The following is a 16,538-nucleotide window of genomic DNA, read 5'->3' on the forward strand; positions in this document are numbered from 1 at the left end:
TGGTAATTGATGATCAATTGAACTTCACAGACCACATTGCAAGAACTGCCCGGTCATGTAGATTTGCCTTGTACAACATTAGGAGGATCAGACCCTTCCTATCAGAACATGCTACTCAACTCCTTGTCCAAGCGCTTGTTTTATCCAGACTTGACTATTGCAACGCTCTCCTGGCTGGTCTTCCAGCTTGCACAGTCAAACCTCTGCAACTGATCCAGAACGCCGCAGCTAGAGTGGTCTTTAACGAGCCGAAAAGGGCACATGTCACTCCTCTCCTCACAAAACTGCACTGGTTGCCAGTTGCCGCTCGCATCAAATTCAAGTCACTGACGTTTGCCTACAGAACAACCACTGGTTCTGCTCCCTTTTACTTTAACTCTTTACTTCAGACTTATGTGCCTTCCAGGAACTTGCGCTCTGCAAGTGAACGGCGTCTTGTGGTGCCATCTCAAAGAGGCACAAAATCTCTTTCTCGGACCTTTACCATGACTGTTCCCTGCTGGTGGAATGATCTGCCGAACTCAACCAGAGCGGCTGAGTCCATAGCCACCTTTAAGAAACGGCTTAAGACACTTCTTTTTCGACAGCACTTGATCCAGTAATACTAACACTTTCTCTCTACTACTCTATTCTGTTCTATTAAAAAAAAAAAAAAAAAAAAAATGCGTTTATTTAAACTGAGAAGGGTCATAGCACTTGCATTTTGTTGTCCTACTGCTAGTTTAACTGCTTCTATTGTTCTCATTTGTAAGTCGCTTTGGATAAAAGCGTCTGCTAAATGAATAAATGTAAATGTAAATGTAATGTATTACTTGCTGCTCTCAGGGCAGGAGTAGCCTACTCAATAGATTCAAATCGCTGTTATTTTAGTGTATTACGCACTGCTCTCAGGGCAGGAGTACTCAATAGATTCAAATCGCTGTTATTTTTAGTGTATTACGCGCTGCTCTCAGGGCAGGAGTACTCAATAGATTCAAATTGCTATTATTTTAGTGTATTACGCGCTGCTCTCAGGGCTGGAGTAGCCTACTCAATAGATTCAAATCGCTGTTATTTTAGTGTATTATGCGCTGCTCTCAGGGCAGGAGTACTCAATAGATTCAAATCGCTGATATTTTAGTGTATTATGCGCTGCTCTCAGGGCAGGAGTACTCAATAGATTCAAATTGCTGTTATTTTAGTGTATTATGCGCTGCTCTCAGGGCAGGAGTACTCAATAGATTCAAATTGCTGATATTTTAGTGTATTACGCGCTGCTCTCAGGGCAGGAGTACTCGATAGATTCAAATCGCTGTTATTTTTAGTGTATTACGCGCTGTTCTCAGGGCAGGAGTACTCAATAGATTCAAATCGCTGTTATTTTTAGTGTATTACGCACTGCTCTCAGGGCAGGAGTACTCAATAGATTCAAATCGCTGTTATTTTTAGTGTATTACGCGCTGCTCTCAGGGCAGGAGTACTCAATAGATTCAAATTGCTGTTATTTTAGTGTATTACGCGCTGCTCTCAGGGCAGGAGTACTCAATAGATTCAAGTCAAGTCAAGTCATCTTCATTTATATAGCGCTTTTAACAATGTAGATTGTTTCAAAGCAGCTTTACAGAGATAAGCGTATAATTTAAGGTAACAGAGATTGTTTTGGCTTTATAGCAGAGTTAAGTTATTTCCATCTAAAGTTAGTTTTAATTGATTTGCTTCTGTCGCAATGATCATTTGTTATTAAATTAGGGGCCGCTAAGACGACACCATTCTCTCTACACAGACTTTAAACGCGAACCTGTGAGAAACGCTGATGGCGTTCACATGCGCATCTAGAATGGGTTCTATAGTTATGTGCGTTTGAATATACGCAGGTTTGGAATTCCCTACAAGCCAAGCCTAAACAAAATACTTGTCTTTCCTTATAAATTTTGATAAGGAATTATATTTTATTTGTTGCTTTGGGGTAGGACCGCGAGACGAATTTTCCCGACAACGCCTTATCTGTATAGTGGTAGAGGGATCCTCCATAGGGAGAGACTAGTTGGCACTTCAGCACTGCGTTGTCATCGGTCCAGGCGAAGGTCCTTCGTCAGATCTGGATACAGCCTGGATCCGGCAGGCTGCAGGAAAACCTCGGGATAAACACAGACACTAAAATTAGCGTAGATGCCATTCTTCTCATGATGTAACGAGTACATCAGGATTTTTGGGAAGTGTTCCCGGTTCCGGCTGACCTACTATATGCAGCCTAACATTAAATTATAGAAGTCTATAATGTATTATGTGAATGCTAGGTCAAAGAGATGTGTCTTTAATCTGGCTTTGAACTGACAGAGTGTGTCTGCTTCCCGGACAATGGTAGGAAGACTGTTCCAGAGTTTTGGTGCTAAATAGGAAAAGGATCTACCGCCAGCAGTCGATTTTGATATTCTAGGTATTATCAACTGGCCGGAATTTTGAGATCGTAATAGACGTGAAGGACTATAATGCGTTAAGAGCTCGCTCAAGTACTGCGGAGCTAAACCATTCAGTGCTTTGTAAGTAATCAGCAATATTTTAAAATTGATGCGATGTTTAATAGGGAGCCAATGCAGTTTTGACAGAACCGGACTAATATGGTCATACTTCCTGGTTCTGGTAAGAACTCGAGCTGCTGCGTTTTGAACTAGCTGTAGTTTGTTTATTAAGCGTGCAGGGCAACCACCCAGCAGAGCATTACAATAATCTAGCCTTGAGGTCATGAACGCATGAACCAATTGTTCCGCATTTGTCAATGAGAGCATATGACGTAATTTAGATATATTTTTAAGATGGAAAAATGCAGTTTTACAGATGCTAGACACGTGACTTTCAAATGAAAGATTGGTATCAAAGAGCACACCCAGGTTCCTAACCGACGACGAAGACTTAACAGAGCAGCCATCGAGTGTTAGACAGTATTCTAGATTATAACGTGAGGAAGTTTTTTGTCCAATAATTAGAAACTCTGTTTTTTCAGAATTTAGAAGTAGGAAATTACAAGTCATCCAATTTTTTATATCCGCTATGCATTCCGTTAATTTTGTGAATTGATAAGTTTCGTTAGGTTTTGAAGAAATATAGAGCTGAGTATCATCGGCATAACAGTGAAAGCTAATGCCATGTTTCCTAATGATATCTCCTAAGGGTAGCATGTACAGAGTGAACAGCAGCGGTCCTAGTACTGAGCCTTGTGGTACGCCATACTGAACTTGTGATCGATGAGACATCTCATCATTTACTGCTACAAATTGATAACGGTCAGATAAGTATGATTTAAACCATGCTAGTGCATTTCCCGTAATGCCAACATAATGTTCTAATCTATTTAAAAGAACGTTGTGGTCGATGGTGTCAAATGCAGCACTAAGATCGAGTAACACTAATAGCGAGATACAACCACGATCGGATGATAAGAGCAAATCATTTGTGACTCTAACGAGAGCTGTTTCGAGACTATGGTACGGTCTAAATCCTGACTGGAAATCCTCGCAGATATCATTTCTTTCAAGAAAGTAACACAGTTGTGAAGATACTGCCTTTTCTAATATCTTTGACAGAAAAGGTAGATTCGAGATCGGCCTGTAATTGACTAATTCTGAAGGGTCAAGTTGCGTTTTTTTAACAAGCGGTTTAATCATAGCCAGCTTAAAGTTTTTTGGTACGTATCCTAGAGACAAAGACGAATTAATGATATTAAGAAGAGGATCTATGACCTCTGGAAGCATCTCTTTCAGTAGCTTAGTCGGTATAGGGTCTAACATACATGTTGTAGATTTAGATGATTTAATGAGTTTAGTAAATTCTTCCTCTCCTATAACAACGAATGAATCAAATTTTTCCTCAGGGAGACTACAATGCACTGCCTGATGCGATACTGTAATAGACGGTTGCATAGTTATAATTTTGTCCCTGATATTATCAATCTTATAAGTGAAGAAGTTCATAAAGTCATTACTGCTGTGTTGCTTGGAAACTTCGGTGCTTGAAGCTTTATTTTTCGTTAGTTTAGCCACCGTTTCAAATAAATACCTAGGATTATGTTTATTTTCTTCTAATAGAGTTCTAATAAAATAAGCAGATCTAGCAGCTTTTAAAGCCTCTCTGTAAGTAATTGAGCTCTCTTTCCATGAAATGCGAAATACCTCTAGTTTTGTTTTCTTCCAGTTGCGCTCCATTTTTCTGGCTGCTCTCTTAAGGGCCCGAGTGTGCTCGTTGTACCACGCCGTTGGACTATTTTCTTTAATCTTCTTTAAGCGCAACGGAGCAACTGTGTCTAAAGTGCTGGAAAAGAGAGAGTTAAACGTTTCTGTTGTAATATCGAGTTCTTCTAAGCTATCTGAGATGCTGAGATGATGAAACTGATTAGGAAGATTATTAATAAAGCAATCTTTAGTAGCAGAAGTGATAGGTCTCACATATTTGTAACACGGAGTCGGCTTTGCAGCCTTGGCTAAATGCAAATTACACGAGACTAGGTAATGATCTGAGATGTCATCGCTCTGCTGCAGAATTTCAACGGCATCCACATCTATTCCGTGTGATAATATTAGATCTAGAGTATGATTACGACGATGAGTAGGTCCTGACACGTGTTGTCTAACTCCAATTGAATTTGCAATGTCTTTAAATGCCAATCCCAATGCATCTTTTTCATTATCGATGTGTATATTAAATTCACCAACAATTAGTACTTTATCTGCAGTCAATATTAATTCTGATAGAAAGTCCGCAAATTCTTTGATAAAGTCTGTATGGTGCCCTGGTGGCCTGTATACAGTAGCCAGCACAAATCTCAAACGTGATTTATCGTTTACACTATATATTTTTACATTAAGCACCAATGCTTCAAAAGAATTATATTTAAAACTTGATTTCTTAGTGGTTTTGAAACTATTACTATAAATTACAGCAACACCACCCCCTTTGCGTTTCAGACGAGGCTCATGTTTATAACAGTAATCTTGCGGGGTTGATTCATTTAAAGTAATGTAATCGTTTGGTTTTAGCCAGGTTTCTGTCAAACACAGCACATCTAGGTTATTATCTGAAATCATATCGTTAACAACGAGTGCTTTTGAAGTAAGCGATCGAATATTCAGCAACCCAAGCTTTAGCATTTGCTCATCTGTAATATAGCTGTTTTTTATTTGTTGAACATCAATTAAATTTTTAACCTTAGTTGGGTTTAAACGTTTTTTGGATTTCCAAATTCGGGGAACAGACACAGTCTCTATATGATGATAGCTAGGTGAAAGAGGCTCTATGTGATGGGATTTATCTGACCTTGGTGACGTGAGGCCGCTAGCAGACAGTCGGTTTAGCCAGTCTGTCTGCTTCCTGACCTGAGCCCCAGATTGTCATGTTTGAGCTCTAAGACTATGAGCCATATTACTAGAGAGAAGAGCAGCACTATCCCAGGAGGGATGAATACCATCTCTTTTCAACAGGTCAGGTTTGCCCCAAAAACTTTTCCAATTGTCTATGAATTCTATATTATTAAGCGGACACCAGCGAGACAGCCAACCGTTGAGCGAACACAATCTACTAACTATCTCATCACTCCTGCGAACAGGAAGGGGGCCAGAGCAAATTACAGTCCTTGACATCGTACTTGCAAGTTCACACACCTCTTTAATATTAATTTTGGTGATCTCCGACTGGCGGAGTCGAACATCATTAGTGCCGACATGAATAATGATCTTAGAGAATTTACGATTAGCATTAGCCAGCACTTTTAAATTTGCTTTGATGTCAGGCGCTCTGGCTCCTGGCAAACATGTGACTATGGTGGTTGGTGTCTCTATTTTCACGTTCCGTGTAATAGAATCGCCAATAACTAGGGCACAATCATTCTCAGTGGGTGTTTCACTGAGCGGGGCAAATCGATTTGTTATGGTAATCGGAACGGAAGAGTGGTTTTTAGATCCGCGACTAGAGCGATCCCTCACTGTCACCCATTTGCCCGGCTGCACGGGCTCTACTTCAGCCGGAACCACGCCCTGTAAAGTGTTCACTATTCTATGCGCATCCAAAACATCTAAAGCACTAGCACTCTTACTATCCTCAATTAAAGTTTGGATGCGTGTTTCTAATTCTGAAATCTTCTCTGTCAACCTAACTGTCTCCTTACATTTATCACATATAAATCCTATATTGTCGACAGAGAAGCCTATGCTAAACATGTGACATGAAGTGCAAGTGACAATAACAGGACAAGATATTACTCACCGTGTTTGTTGACTGATTCTTACTCACCTGAGCTTTTTATGAACTCAAAGGCGCGGACGCGCGAGAGAAAAATAAATAAATAAAATAGCTGAGCGCACGGGTGGCGCGTTAGCAGGCTAGCGAATTACTAGCGTTTTGTGCTAGTAGTACTAATAACAAAAGCTAGCGATGTCAGGTTAATCTGAGATGTTGGGTAAAATGTAGTAGTATAAACAACTAGAAATGGTAGTAAAATGATGGTTCAAAACAAAGAAATATAAGGCTAAGACGGAGCTTACCGCACCGAAGCACACAAACACACTCACAGCAGGCAGCGAGTTATTTTAGGCAAATCACTGTTATTTTGAGTGTATTACGCGCTGCTCTCAGGACAGGAGTACTCAATAGATTCAAATCGCTTTTATTTTAGTGTATTACGCGGTGCTCTCAGGGCAGGAGTACTCAATAGATTCAAATCGCTGTTATTTTTAGTGTATTACGCGCTGCTCTCAGGGCAGGAGTACTCGATAGATTCAAATCGCTGTTATTTTTAGTGTATTACGCGCTGCTCTCAGGGCAGGAGTACTCAATAGATTCAAATCGCTTTTATTTTAGTGTATTACGCGCTGCTCTCAGGGCAGGAGTACTCAATAGATTCAAATCGCTGTTATTTTTAGTGTATTACGCGCTGCTCTCAGGTCAGGAGTACTCAATAGATTCAAATCGCTGTTATTTTAGTGTATTACTTGCTGCTCTCAGGGCAGGAGTAGCCTACTCAATAGATTCAAATCGCTGTTATTTTATTGTATTACGCACTGCTCTCAGGGCAGGAGTACTCAATAGATTCAAATCGCTGTTATTTTTAGTGTATTACGCGCTGCTCTCAGGGCAGGAGTACTCAATAGATTGAAATCGCTGTTATTTTTAGTGTATTACTTGCTGCTCTCAGGGCAGGAGTAGCCTACTCAATAGATTCAAATCGCTTTTATTTTAGTGTATTACGCGCTGCTCTCAGGGTAGGAGTACTCAATAGATTCAAATCACTTTTATTTTAGTGTATTATGCGCTGTTCTTAGGCCAGGAGTACTCAATAGATTCAAATCACTTTTATTTTAATGTATTACGCGCTGCTCTCAGGGCAGGAGTACTCAATAGATTCAAATTGCTGTTATTTTAGTGTATTACGCGCTGCTCTCAGGGCAGGAGTAGCCTACTCAATAGATTCAAATCGCTGTTATTTTAGTGTATTATGCGCTGCTCTCAGGGCAGGAGTACTCAATAGATTCAAATCGCTGATATTTTAGTGTATTACGTGCTGCTCTCAGGGCAGGAGCACTCAATAGATTCAAATCGCTGTTATTTTAGTGTATTATGGGCTGCTCTCAGGGCAGGAGTACTCAATAGATTCAAATCGCTGATATTTTAGTGTATTACGCGCTGCTCTCAGGGCAGGAGTACTCAATAGATTCAAATTGCTGTTATTTTAGTGTATTACGCGCTGCTCTCAGGGCAGGAGTACTCGATAGATTCAAATCGCTGTTATTTTTAGTGTATTACGCACTGTTCTCAGGGCAGGAGTACTCAATAGATTCAAATCGCTGTTATTTTTAGTGTATTACCTGCTGCTCTCGGGGCAGGAGTACTCAATAGATTCAAATTGCTGTTATTTTTAGTGTATTTCGCGCTGCTCTAAGGGCAGGAGTACTCGATAGATTCAAATCGCTGTTATTTTTAGTGTATTACCTGCTGCTCTCGGGGCAGGAGTACTCAATAGATTCAAATTGCTGTTATTTTTAGTGTATTTCGCGCTGCTCTAAGGGCAGGAGTACTCGATAGATTCAAATCGCTGTTATTTTAGTGTATTACGCGCTGCTCTCAGGGCAGGAGTACTCAATAGATTCATATCGCTGTTATTTTTAGTGTATTACCTGCTGCTCTCAGGGCAGGAGTACTCAATAGATTCAAATTGCTGTTATTTTAGTGTATTACGCGCTGCTCTCAGGGCAGGAGTACTCAATAGATTCAAATCACTGTTATTTTGAGTGTATTACGCGCTGCTCTCAGGGCAGGACAAGGGTGCAGATTTGGTTTGAACATTGGGGGGGTTGAAGTTTGGGTCTGCATATTTTTCATGTGATCATGGTATAAATATTGGGGGGGTTGTAATGCATAGATTTAAATATTGGGGGGGTTATCTCCCCCCCAACCCCCCCACAAACTACGCCCCTGGGGCAGGAGTACTCAATAGATTCAAATCGCTTTTATTTTAGTGTATTATGCGCTGCTCTCAGGGCAGGAGTACTCAATAGATTCAAATCGCTGTTATTTTTAGTGTATTACGTGCTGCTCTCAGGGCAGGAGTACTCGATAGATTCAAATCGCTGTTATTTTTAGTGTATTACGCGCTGCTCTCAGGGCAGGAGTACTCAATAGATTTAAATCGCTGTTATTTTTAGTGTATTACGCGCTGCTCTCAGGGCAGGAGTAGCCTACTCAATAGATTCAAATCGCTGTTATTTTAGTGTATTACGCGCTGCTCTCAGGGCAGGAGTACTCAATAGATTCAAATCGCTGTTATTTTAGTGTATTACGCGCTGCTCTCAGGGCAGGAGTACTCGATAGATTCATATCGCTGTTATTTTAGTGTATTACGCGCTGCTCTCAGGGCAGGAGTACTCAATAGATTCAAATCGCTGTTATTTTAGTGTATTACGCGCTGCTCTCAGGGCAGGAGTACTCAATAGATTCAAATCGCTGTTATTTTTAGTGTATTACGCGCTGCTCTCAGGGCAGGAGTACTCAATAGATTCAAATTGCTGTTATTTTAGTGTATTATGCGCTGCTCTCAGGGCAGGAGTACTCAATAGATTCAAATCACTGTTATTTTAGTGTATTACGCGCTGCTCTCAGGGCAGGAGTACTCAATAGATTCAAATCACTGTTATTTTAGTGTATTACGCGCTGCTCTCAGGGCAGGAGTACTCAATAGATTCAAATCGCGGTTATTTTTAGTGTATTACTTTCTGCTCTCAGGGCTAGAGTAATCTACTCAATAGATTCAAATCGCTTTTATTTTAGTGTATTACGCGCTGCTCTCAGGGCTGGAGTAATCTACTCAATAGATTCAAATCGCTGTGATTTTAGTGTATTACGCGCTGCTCTCAGGGTAGGAGTACTCAATAGATTCAAATCGCTGTTATTTTTAGTGTATTACGCGCTGCTCTCAGGGCAGGAGTACTCAATAGATTCAAATCGCGGTTATTTTAGTGTATTACGCGCTGCTCTCAGGGCAGGAGTACTCAATAGATTCAAATCGCTGTTATTTTTAGTGTATTACGCGCTGCTCTCAGGGCAGGAGTACTCAATAGATTCAAATTGCTGTTATTTTAGTGTATTACGCGCTGCTCTCAGGGCAGGAGTACTCAATAGATTCAAATCGCAGTTATTTTAGTGTATTACGCACTGCTCTCAGGGCAGGAGTACTCGATAGATTCAAATCGCTGTTATTTTTAGTGTATTACGCACTGCTCTCAGGGCAGGAGTACTCAATAGATTCAAATCGCTGTTCTTTTAGCGCAATACTCCAAGCTGTCAGGGAAGGAGTACTTAAGAGATTCTAATTGCTTTGCATTTTCCTAGAAATGAAGTCCTGTAACATTCCTGTTTTGCAGGAATATACAGTAGTATTGATACTATGTGCTCTAATAATTTGATACACTAAGCTCAGTTCTAGAATAATTATATTTTTCTCTAACTAATCATTGTTAATTCAAAAAAAAAAAAAAAAAAAAAAAAAAAAATCACTCATAAAAACATTAAGTAAAAATGGCTGTCAGCTCTCAGGGCATTCTTCAAGGCATCACTTTTGTAAAACTAAAGCAAAGTTGTCCCACAATACCAAAATATACAGTACAAAATACTCTTTTTTTTCTGTTTATATTTTTGCTGGTTTTATAGTCTAGTAAATTTATAGCCCTACACATTTTTAAGGGTATATTTGATTATTTTTAATCATTTTGTTGTTACATAAGTAAACCATCTATTTTTGGTCTATTATTTAATCTCAGTGTTGACTTTGTGATGCATAAATGTGATTGCAAAATGTGGATCTATGTTCAAATACTTAATTTTCCACTGAGTATTGCAGAGAAACAAAGACACTTAATTTCAGGGTTCCCCAGGCAATTTGGAAAAGTTTGGCATTTGATTTGAGTAATTTCCAAGTATGGAAAAATATTTTTGTTTCCATACTTTTCCCACCATTCTGGTTTCCAAAATATAAAAATACATAAAAATTTATCAAAAACAGATTGAATTCATGGCAAAAGTTTAGTGATCATTTAGAGATTGTTTGTCTTTATCATAAGCGAGTCTCTTTTGAATATCACTAAATTAATGTGCATTTACCCCTCTACCAGCAACAGATAAAGGAGCAGACTACCATTTAACTTAGTGGTCATGCAACATCAAACTACACAGGTTATAAAGCATTTTAGGTTTCTTCTCATCCTGTTAGTGCTTATCACTTCCAGAAAACGTTTGTACTGATTGTACTGTATAACAAAAATATAATGTTTTATGAATCATTAATGTTTAATATTGTTAGAAAAATCTAGAGAGAGGATTGCAATTTTAAGTCTGTGTGGAAAAGTGTAAGATTGAAAATAATTAAAGATATTTGAAAATGAACAAAAACATTTTTCTTTTACTGTTTCAATTCCCCTTTCTTACCCCAGGGTACCATTTAGAATTCCTAAAGGCAGAGGTGCTGCTCAAGGCCTGTAGGTCTAAATGTGTGTTCTTCGGGGGTCTACGAATTGTCACACCTTTTACAATGGGGAAAATTGTAATTATCTGATTAGTCGATTTGAACGTCTCACATTTGGGTTACAGACACATGGTCAAGGAAGGCATCAAAGATTATAAGTTTCTCTGTCCCTTTTATTCTCTGGCTCTTTGTCTCTTTCTACACCCTCTCCCTCTCTTTATATCTTTCAGGAAACACTTTACATATATGGGGGGTACAATTAATGGTATTTTGGGATGGGATAAGTTTTTATCATCACATCTATTTTGTAACTTTAAGTGTAACCATATATAGTGTCATTAGACCCTTTCAATTACATATAATGTGCTAACTAGTTTTGATAAGGTATTGACTTTGAAGTGCTACCAATTGCAAAACAATATCGTCACTCTATAGCAGCAATCTGCCACATATTTAGCTGTTGTTACAACTTGTAACTACGCTTATTTCCGTTGTTGATATAAGTAGCAGTGGGTGGTAATAGACAAGAAATCTACAGTTTTCCACCATCTTACTGATAATGTTTCTTTAGTCATTCGGCAGTCTAGCAGCCTGAACCCCTGTAGGAAATCCATCCTTACAAAAGTATGGAATTTTGATTTCATTTAATGACTGAACAAAAATTTATTGTAAATAACTAGTTTACTAATTATATTTTTATTGAACTGTCTTTTGGTCCAATTTTGCAAAATAACCAATTCAAGCATAATTATGACTTTCCTTTTTTATAGTATTACAAAACATTTCCAGTGAATTAAATGTATATAACAGAAACATATCACAAAAAAATGCAGAGCAAAGATAGCTCATATCATTATTCTTAGAGGTTTTTAATTGCTTTATTTTTTTTTTTTTTAGACTGGTGTCATTGAACTTGAATGGGCTTCCCGTTAAACCAGGCCCAACGCTACGGGTCGCCTGGTCAAATGTCTGTCAGTTCCTCCTTAAATTCTCCAGATCTGTAGGTCTTCCTGCAAATGAATTACATAAAGATGTTGGTTTCAATGTAAGCTGATAGTCATAAAAAAAAAAAAAAAAAACCTAAAATGTATTTCGCCTGAAAGCTTCAGTTTTGGATATTGCACAATGAACATCCTCATTTTAAAATATTTCCTGGACTATTTCTTTTGTGGAGTAAACTTGGTGCGAGGGACATTAATGAGACCTTATTGCAACGTGGTACCAATGTAAATGTCACAGGTCGGGGTGGAGCGCCAGCGGGCCGCCCACCCCTTCGCTTGCGTGCCGCCCCTGAGGAGCCGGCCGTGGACATGAAGGACATGGCAGACACAGCATTCAAAATAAATATACTCTTTATTAAATAATAAAAACAATGTTAAAAGTCTCTTCAGTTCAAGTTCTCTCTTCATGTATCTCTTCGCATTTCTCAGCACCTTCGGACAGAGAGAGGAATGGACATAATCCACAGCTTCCGCATTCTCTTCAACGCTCTCTTCGCGTTTCTCAGCACCTTCAGACAGAGAGAGGAATGGACATAATCCACAGCTTCCGCATTCTCTTCAGCGCTCTCTTCGCGTTTCTCAGCACCTTCAGACAGAGAGAGGAATGGACATAATCCACAGCTTCCGCATTCTCTTCAGCGCTCTCTTCGCGTTTCTCAGCACCTTCGGACAGAGAGAGGAATGGACATAATCCACAGCTTCTGCATTCTCTTCAGCGCTCTCTTCGCGTTTCTCAGCACCTTCGGACAGAGAGAGGAATGGACATAATCCACAGCTTCCGCATTCTCTTCAGCGCTCTCTTCGCGTTTCTCAGCACAGCATTAGCAGGCTCTTCACTGGACTCAGACAGAGAGAGGAATAAACCCGTGTAACTCACAGCATTAGCAGGCTCTTCCAGCATTAGCAGGCTCTTCAAGCATTAGCCGGCTCTTCGCTGGACTCAGACAGAGAGAGGAACAGACACGTGTAACTCACAGCATTAGCAGGCTCTTCCAGCATTAGCAGGCTCTTCACTGGACTCAGACAGAGGGAGGAACAGACACGTGTAACTCACAGCATTAGCAGGCTCTTCCAGCATTAGCAGGCTCTTCACTGGACTCAGACAGAGGGAGGAACAAACACGTGTAACTCACAGCATTAGCAGGCTCTTCCAGCATTAGCAGGCTCTTCACTGGACTCAGACAGAGGGAGGAACAGACACGTGTAACTCACAGCATTAGCAGGCTCTTCACTGAACTCAGACAGAGGGACGAACAGACACGTGTAACTCACAGCATTAGCAGGCTCTTCAAGCATTAGCAGGCTCTTCACTGGGCTCAGACAGAGGGAGGAGAGTATGTATAACTCACAGCATTAGCAGGTTCTTCCAGCATTAGCAGGCTCTTCACTGGACTCAGACAGAGAGAGGAGAATATGTATAACTCACAGCATTAGCAGGTTCTTCCAGCATTAGCAGGCTCTTCATTGAGCTCAGGCAGAGAGAGGAATGGACAGCTGTGATTGCGAGTGAACAGCAGAAACAAATCCCACACTCACATTTCCACCACACACTGCAAGGTTTCACTCATGAACATTTCCACAATAAAACTGCAACTCAACAGACCCACAGTGCGCCAAGGCCTCCGCCCGCCATCCAGCCGAAGTTCTCTCTGGCTCTCTCATCTGTCTCTCTCGTCTGTCTCTCTCGTCCTCTCGTCCTCTCTCTCTCGCGGCCTCCCGCCGCGACCGCGGCCACGGCCGCTCACGTGCTGCGCGCCCCACCTCTCATTCTTGTCGTGTCCCCCTCTGCTAGTGCCTCTCTCTCCCGCGGCCTCCCGCCGCGACCGCGGCCACGGCCGCTCACGTGCTGCGCGTCTCTCTCTCACAACCCCCGCGGGGAAGAACCACACTCACTTTCTCTTCCTCTGACTTTTTATACTCTCATGAGCTAGTGTGGCCCCATTCAAACGCTCAGCGCAAATTACCCACACCTGCTGTCAATCCGCCACTAGGTTACCATAGCGACAGGCACTCACCCAGGCTTATTTGTCACCCCGTGACATAAACAAATAAAATTACTTGTAAAAATCTTAAGATCTTTAAGCTAAAATACATTTATAATGCCCTCAAAACAGCACTAAAGACACGGTTATATTGTGCTTATCACAGTTAGTGCATGTTGAAGTCAATTTGAATCGGAGTAATCCTGCCCTGAGAGCAGCGCATAATACACTAAAATAACAGCAATTTGAATCTATTGAGTACTCCTGCCCTGAGAGCAGCGCGTAATACACTAAAATAAAAGTGATTTGAATCTATTGAGTACTCCTGCCCTGAGAGCAGCGCGTAATACACTACAATAAAAGCGATTTGAATCTATTGAGTACTCCTGCCCTGAAAGCAGCGCGTAATACACTAAAAATAACAGCGATTTGAATCTATTGAGTACTCCTGCCCTGAGAGCAGCGCGTAATACACTAAAATAACAGTGATTTGAATCTATTGAGTACTCCTGCCCTGAGAGCAGTGTGTAGTACACAAAATTAAAAGCAAATGAATCTATTGAGTACTCCTGCCCTGAGAGCAGCGCGTAATACACAAAAATAAAAGCGATTAGAATCTATTGAGTACTCCTGCCCCGAGAGCAGCGCGTAATACACTAAAGTAAAAGTGATTTGAATCTATTGAGTACTCCTGCCCTGAGAGCAGCGCGTAATACACTAAAATAACAGCAATTTGAATCTATTGAGTACTCCTGCCCTGAGAGCAGCGCGTAATACACTAAAAATAACAGCGACTTGAATCTATTGAGTACTCCTGCCCTGAGAGCAGCGTGTAATACACTAAAATAACAGCGATTTGAATCTATTGAGTACTCCTGCCCTGAGAGCAGTGTGTAGTACACAAAATTAAAAGCAAATGAATCTATTGAGTACTCCTGCCCCGAGAGCAGCGCGTAATACACTAAAAATAACAGCGATTTGAATCTATTGAGTACTCCTGCCCCGAGAGCAGCGCGTAATACACTAAAATAAAAGTGATTTGAATCTATTGAGTACTCCTGCCCTGAGAGCAGCGCGTAATACACTAAAATAAAAGTGATTTGAATCTATTGAGTACTCCTGCCCTGAGAGCAGCGCGTAATACACAAAAATAACAGCGATTTGAATCTATTGAGTACTCCTGCCCTGAGAGCAGTGTGTAGTACACAAAATTAAAAGCAAATGAATCTATTGAGTACTCCTGCCCTGAGAGCAGCGCGTAATACACAAAAATAAAAGCAATTTTAATCAATTGAGTACTCCTGCCCCGAGAGCAGCGCGTAATACACTAAAGTAAAAGTGATTTTAATCTATTGAGTACTCCTGCCCTGAGAGCAGCGCGTAATACACTAAAAATAACAGCGATTTGAATCTATTGAGTACTCCTGCCCCGAGAGCAGCGCGTAATACACTAAAATAAAAGTGATTTGAATCTATTGAGTACTCCTGCCCTGAGAGCAGCGCGTAATACACTAAAATAAAAGTGATTTGAATCTGAGTACTCCTGCCCTGAGAGCAGCGCGTAATACACTAAAATAAAAGTGATTTGAATCTATTGAGTACTCCTGCCCTGAGAGCAGCGCGTAATGCACTAAAAATAACAGCAGTTTGAATCTATTGAGTACTTCTGCCCTGAGAGCAGCGCGTAATACACTAAAATAAGAGCAATCTGAATCTATCGAGTACTCCTGCCCTGAGAGCAGCGCTAAGGCGGGAGATGTATAATTTTGAAATATCGCGGAAAATTTGAACGACTTCTGTTCTCGCATATCAATTTAAAGCTTGAGACTTAACGGAGTTGAATCTCGATAATAGATTGCAATGATATGATTATTACTATATGAATCATCTTACTAGAGTATTAAGACAACATCCTAACTCCCTCAAGTGGGTGTCGCCCCCCAGACACAAAGGCTACGTTCACACTGCAGGCTGAAACGACCCAATTCCGATTTTTTTGCCCCTATGCGACCTGTATCTGATCTTTTCATGACAGTCTGAACGACACAGATCCGATCTTTTCAAATGAGACCCAGGCCACTTGGGTATGTGGTCCCAAATCCGATACATATCCGATCTTTTGAAATGCGACTTCAGTCTGAACGGCCAGGTCGCATGTATCCGACCCGCACGTCATTGATACGCGAAAAATGTCATTATTCTGCATTGAAGTAACGTTAGCAGCTAGTCGTCGGTTTGAAAACGGACTGCATATTCGTCGAGCTGAGGTAAATTTGCCGAACGGGTCGACCGCGACGAGCCCGTTAATTTAAAAAAAAAAAAAAAAAAAGCCCACGGCCATTATATATACGTTATGTTAACTTATTTATGCTGAATCTGATATTAGATAGGTCAGCGGCTGCTGTCTGGCTCTTGTGTAACGGTCGCTGCGTGCGCTCGTGTGTGTGTGTGTGAGTGAGAAAATCACAGTTAGTTAAAGCAGAGACGGGTTAAAGTTTAGCTACTTCCGCAAACAACAAGTGACGTCGTTGACCGTTGAGTACTCTTCGGCGCATGCGGGTCACATCTGGGCCATTT

Source organism: Scardinius erythrophthalmus, assembly GCF_964197995.2.
Source record: "Scardinius erythrophthalmus genome assembly, chromosome: 2".
Taxonomy (NCBI): Eukaryota; Metazoa; Chordata; class Actinopteri; order Cypriniformes; family Leuciscidae; genus Scardinius; species Scardinius erythrophthalmus.